This window comes from Lolium rigidum, unplaced genomic scaffold (genome assembly GCF_022539505.1).
Source record: "Lolium rigidum isolate FL_2022 unplaced genomic scaffold, APGP_CSIRO_Lrig_0.1 contig_37446_1, whole genome shotgun sequence".
Lineage (NCBI taxonomy): Eukaryota > Viridiplantae > Streptophyta > Magnoliopsida > Poales > Poaceae > Lolium > Lolium rigidum.
Genome location: NW_025900387.1, coordinates 12,624 through 18,090, shown reverse-complemented (window position 1 = coordinate 18,090; position 5,467 = coordinate 12,624). Strand labels below are relative to the sequence as shown.

General features: G+C 41.1%; 1 long non-coding RNA gene across 4 annotated transcripts; it reads left to right on the top strand.

The window, feature by feature from the left end:
• Positions 1–1,517: 1,517 nt before the first annotated feature.
• Positions 1,518–5,265, top strand: LOC124681245. Of its 4 annotated transcripts, XR_006995785.1 has the most exons (7): positions 1,518–1,717; positions 1,903–2,264; positions 2,372–2,443; positions 3,208–3,244; positions 3,714–3,783; positions 3,955–4,227; positions 4,401–5,265. It is a non-coding gene; the product is annotated as an uncharacterized LOC124681245 (long non-coding RNA). The 4 variants fall into 4 exon arrangements; XR_006995784.1 differs by having other exon boundaries at positions 3,714–3,776; positions 3,955–5,265; XR_006995782.1 differs by having other exon boundaries at positions 3,955–5,265.
• The last annotated feature ends 202 nt before the right edge of the window (positions 5,266–5,467 follow it).

The following is a 5,467-nucleotide window of genomic DNA, read 5'->3' as shown; positions in this document are numbered from 1 at the left end:
CCTGTGATCTTCAGGACTCACATGCCCTCGCGACTCTGCGGATTAGCAGTACAAAAAGTAGTGCTAGTTATTCAGTTGGAATTAGAATTTGACCATCCAGCAACTGCTCAGTTATGATTAGCAGCAGCTAATCTTTCGAGATTAAAGGAATTATCAGATGTTCTAGACTCGTCCAAATCCAACAGATGCCCATGTCTTTTCTCTTCATGTAAATTTCCCGTTAGTTGTTTGCCCTCTTGCATTTTGGTATCAAAGTTTACTCTAGTACCTGGTAAAAAAAAAGACAAGCACATAAAAGTTATATCAATTATCTTGTAATATTTTCAATCCAGATCCCATTTCATCCAAGTTTATTTTACCGAAAACATTGGGAATTTTATTTGTGCTTTGTTCTGATTTTCGACTGCTGGTAAAACACCAATATTATGAGATGCTTCTGCATATTCTGATGTTGCTGTGTGGCCATGGACTTGAGGTTGAATTTGCTTGCTTCTTCCGTCGGATGGATTGGTCAATTTTAGTTTTCATGATTCTGTAGATTTTGGAGCTAGCCTCATCTTCTCTTGTTTATGATTTTGGTTCTAACAAATATTTTACCAGGTTGATGCCACGGGGAAGGAGGTGGCGCTAGGACGCGGGCGATCGCCGGAGAAGGAGGTGCCACCAGGAGTTTGGGCGGGGAGGATGCGGTGCCACCGCGGGGGAAGGAATCGGCGCCGAGATTCCTTCTGCCGGCGGCGCGGAGATGTAGCGGTGCCGTGGGGTGCCCGCTCGCTTTTTTTTGTATGTGTTTTTATCTGTGGATTGGAACAAGGACCCATTGTTGCAAACTAACAGGCACACGACACCCATCTGCCGGTTGCGGAGAGGTTTTTCTGCACTTTATTTTGAAGTAAAAAGAACGGGACCACGATTGCCCATTACATGGACAGCAACAAACACACATAGTTTCCCCGGACGGTGGTCTAACAGAATTTAACGGAAGCACGGATCGTGGAGCCACATCCAACAACTCTCTGGACGTGCACAGCTAGCCACCTAGGTAGAAAATCCGCGTCCTAAATACACCTGCACAACAACAATCATGGTACAATTAGCCAACCTTCTCATATGCCAGACCTCTATTTATATACAACATGTGCATTCGACAATGGGCAATACGGGACCAGGCCTATGCTCTACTCATGTATCCTCCCTTCCTTCAATGAATTCCTTCTGTTTTTTTTCTTCCATTATTAGTACAGGTGAAGCCCCAATCTAGAAACCAACACTCTGTCTTTCACTGTGTTGCAGGTAAGTATTACTTACAACAAGTAATCTTGTTGCAATCATTGCCTTCTCAGATCTTGAGTTCGTCTCTATCGCTGCTGCCAGGTGGCCCTGAGAAGCCAAAGCAAAACTACCATGTCTCTCCCCTCGCGTGTTTTCCCGTTCTCTCTCCCTTCCCTCACTCACACGCATCGCGGCGGCGCTAGGGGCTTAGGGTTAGCGCAGGCACACCTTCGGCCTCCGTCGATGTCGTCCGCCTCCTCGCCGGCTCCGTCCTTCTCCGTCCGCCGCTGATGCCGCCCGCCTCCTCGGCTCCTTCTTTCTATGGCCTCCGCTGATGCCACCCTCCTCCTCTCCGGCTCTGTCCATCTCCCCCAACCTCCCACACGGTGTAGATGGTGGGGATGATGCGGCCTGAGACTTGGAGAGGGCACGCCGGCAGCTCCAGGTGAGCGATTAGCATCCTTTATTTCTATATATGTATATCATGTATGTAGTGCTAATCTGCAACGTGAGCAATTTGTGAGATGGTGTGGTCATTCCGTTTGGATGGATTTGGGAATGGATCTACAGAGTGCACCTCCTAATCGTGTTTATTAATCTCTAAAACCAAAACCAAAATAACTGCTGCAGATCGATCCGATGCGGTGGCGCTAGAAAAACTTCAGCAATTTCTCGACCTACTCCTGCCGTGAGATCAATTTGCGGAGGCCAAAATTCAAGATCTCGCGAGTGTTGGCACAACCCCAACGCAATGACGCTGGATTACTTTCCAGCAAGTTGCAACGAAGGCAGCAGATCGAGTCGGGTCGCCAAGCAAGCTGCAGATCAATTAGTCCAATTGCAGCCGATGCAAACCTGCAACACTCGCACCTAATACACATGAAGAAAAATCTAGCTCGATTTGGTGAAAGATAGACTATCAAGTAGCAACATTCACGATAACAATACAGGGTTGTTGGATGGCCACATTCACGTACCGTGACATACACCTGGTAATTTCTCGATGTATACAATCCCTTCTTCTCATGCTCTTTTGTCTCATTATTCCTCTTGATTTTCTGACTGGCCTAATGTTTCAAGGGTCTCATGGGTTTCACAGATTCTTATGGCTACTAGCTTGTGGTGTTGCTGCTGTCGGCCCGAGGAGGGTGATAGGTCGAATAATACATTGGTACATTTTGCCTTTGCTGATTAGACCTTCAGTTCATGTTAGCCATGCTTATTCTTTCCAGTCATTTAGTTTACTCGCATGCCACCTTTTTAATATGTGCATGTGTGTGTATGTGTTGATGCATTTGCTAGGAGCAAAAGGTTTAATATTTTCAATGCGTGGCCATGAAATAGAATTACTTTTCCCTGAAAAATATACTATATTTGATAGTTAGCATTTGTACCAAGTGATATTTGTGGTTTTCAATATGAGTCAATGATATGAAAATGCACCCAATGGTATTTCCTCAAATCAACAATTTCCGCTTGCAATTTGTGATTCACATTTTATGACCATTGCTTGCACTTTACAATTGTTGAAGGATAACTTTATCATAACTGTGAAGCACTGCAGCTACAATAATTGCCTTGTTCCTTGGACTTAAGTTGATTCAAGACATTTCGTGTACATCTCAAGGTTTTGAGTGTATTCCTAATTAAATTAATTTGATGCAAAACTTTCGTGTACACCTCAAGGTTTTAAGTGTATTCTGATATTTATGAAATTATCATCAAGTCAATTAGTTCATATGCTTTATAGTGCACTATGTTTAATTTAGCATCAACAACTATTTATCCAATCATATAGAGTTTACATGTATTCTTATTTTGAGGCATTATGTTGTTTTTCCATGAGTTAATAAATCTGAATATGTTCTGACATTTGTAGTACTTATGGGCAAAGATTTAATTGGTGCTAACTTTCTTTGTTTGAATCATTTGAAGGCATCTACAAAGTTATACAAATTCACCTTCGATGTAGGTATGCAACCTATTTATGGTTTCTACTGTGTGAGTCTGTGGCTCTAAAATGTAATATTCCGCTTCTGTTTTGTGATGTGGACGGTTGACGGTTGCGCTCTAAGTTGGCCTTTCAAGTGTGCGATGCTCCCTGTTGTGCTGAAAGATCTCTCTCTCCCTCTCTCATACATCAGTTTAGCCTGCAATTTCTTTTTCTCTGATTGTCTAGGCTCAAGTGTACGATTGATTTGGTTTAGCCTCATGCATAATAGCTCAACCAAAAGGGTCATATATTTAGGCAAAATTGTACAAAATGAAATGTATGCCCGGGAAGTAGCTTTGCAGTGAAAGTGGTCTTAAAAAGCATCTCTTTAGAAGCAAAGCTAGGTTACAGAGGAATGTAATTGTGGGAACTTATTCTTCAAAATCCTATTTTGTTTTATCATTTAGGTATTTGGGTTTTATACCAGTTTATTGTGTTACTATTTCAGAGGTGATGAAGAATGTTCCCTTGAAAGCTACAATGTTTATGTTTTGGATGCCAAGCAAATAAGGTAATTGGTGAGTTATTTTTTACTCTCTGGAATCTAAAATACTTTGGTATGTAACTAATGATCTGTTAGCTGCACTTGAGCCTATGAGAGGTTATATGGCATGCTGGTATTTTTAGCATGGTATACAATCATAGCAGGTTACATCTTTAAGCAATAACTCTTGAACTGTTTTGCGCAGGGCAATGAGTGGATAATCCACATCGCTTCAGTGCAAAGAGTGGAAGGCATGTTATCTGAGGTTCGGCATGCTCCTCTTTTCCCCTCAATTGCAGAAGACACTTCTAAGGAAATTTGCTATGTACTTCAGTGGTGACAAATTTGCTGAACTTGGGCATTATTCAGTTCCATCCCTATATTAAGAAATTCAGCCGAGTCATGTACATTTGGAGGGAAACTCACTCGACGTTTTCTTCCCTGAGGACTGAATGATGAATGATAAAAATACGCAGAGGTAGTCTCCTTGAGCAGAATGCCGCTTCTTTCCTTTATGTTAAGTACGTCCCACCTTCTGCATATTTGAGATTTGAGGTACCTATTAGCATTAGATTTGCAATTAATTAATTCGCTCGGTTTAGATAGACCTCATTGGTAGATATGTCTATTGTAACATTTGGCTATTCTCAGTTCCGTAATTTTTAATCGCCGTTTGATGTGCACTGAACAGAAGTGGTTTGGGGATTGTACATACTCCAGGCATGTAAGTTTTGCATACTTTATCCTTACGAGTGTTGTACAAGTTGATGTTTTGTGTGTATGAGTGGTGTCAGCAAAACTAAGTAGATTTTTACTAGAAGCATGGTTACAATTCTTCATGCCACTTCTTCTCTTGATCTTCAAGAAAACTGCTAGGGCATTTTGATTCAAAAGGTGTTGTTCAATTCTCTTTGCTTGAGTAGTTGCATAGTATATAATCACCAATGCTCATGTGAGATTTGGAAAAATATCTTTTTTCCCAAGATATGGAAACATAATTTCTTTACTAGCAAAAATCACACATTAATTTATTGACTGCTAATGCAACATATCAATTAGTTTCTTGCCATTAAAATCAGATCATGGGTCTGTAATACCAGAAAATGATAGTTGTTAAGGTTAGTGATCTACTTGTTACTGCAATGTGTGTACACTGTACAGTTCATGCTTTGATGATCAAATTGATCTGACTGTTGTTTCCTTAGCTTCTCATGTTGATAGCTTTTTCTTGTGCGGACAAACGGCGACTTCTAATTTACTGATCTTGTGTAGAGTTGGCACTAATAGTTACAGAGGTGAATGATTCTCACGACTGGTGGTTTATGGCCTGCCAAAATTGTTGGAGAAAGACAAGCCCTAATAATGGGAACGCTTACAAGTGACCTTATTGTCCCCGCATAACATGAGTGGAGACGTAAACCACTCTATAGTTTCACAAACTATCTTACAAAGATAGAGCAGACTCTGTGATTTCATATATGGAAAACTATAAGCAGTAATGTGATGTTCTGGTGCATCTAAGAAGCTTTTTTTGTAGGTAAGTGGGTGTATCTCGCTCTATTAAATTTACCTCTGCTGATGTGGACAAGTGAGATAGTGGAGCAAATATTGTCTCCATACTGTGCATTGGGTATATTGATCAAGAAACAAGAGCAATTGATGATCCTTCGGCTTTCATCTGTATCCTTTGCTGCCAATAAATTTATACATATACCGCA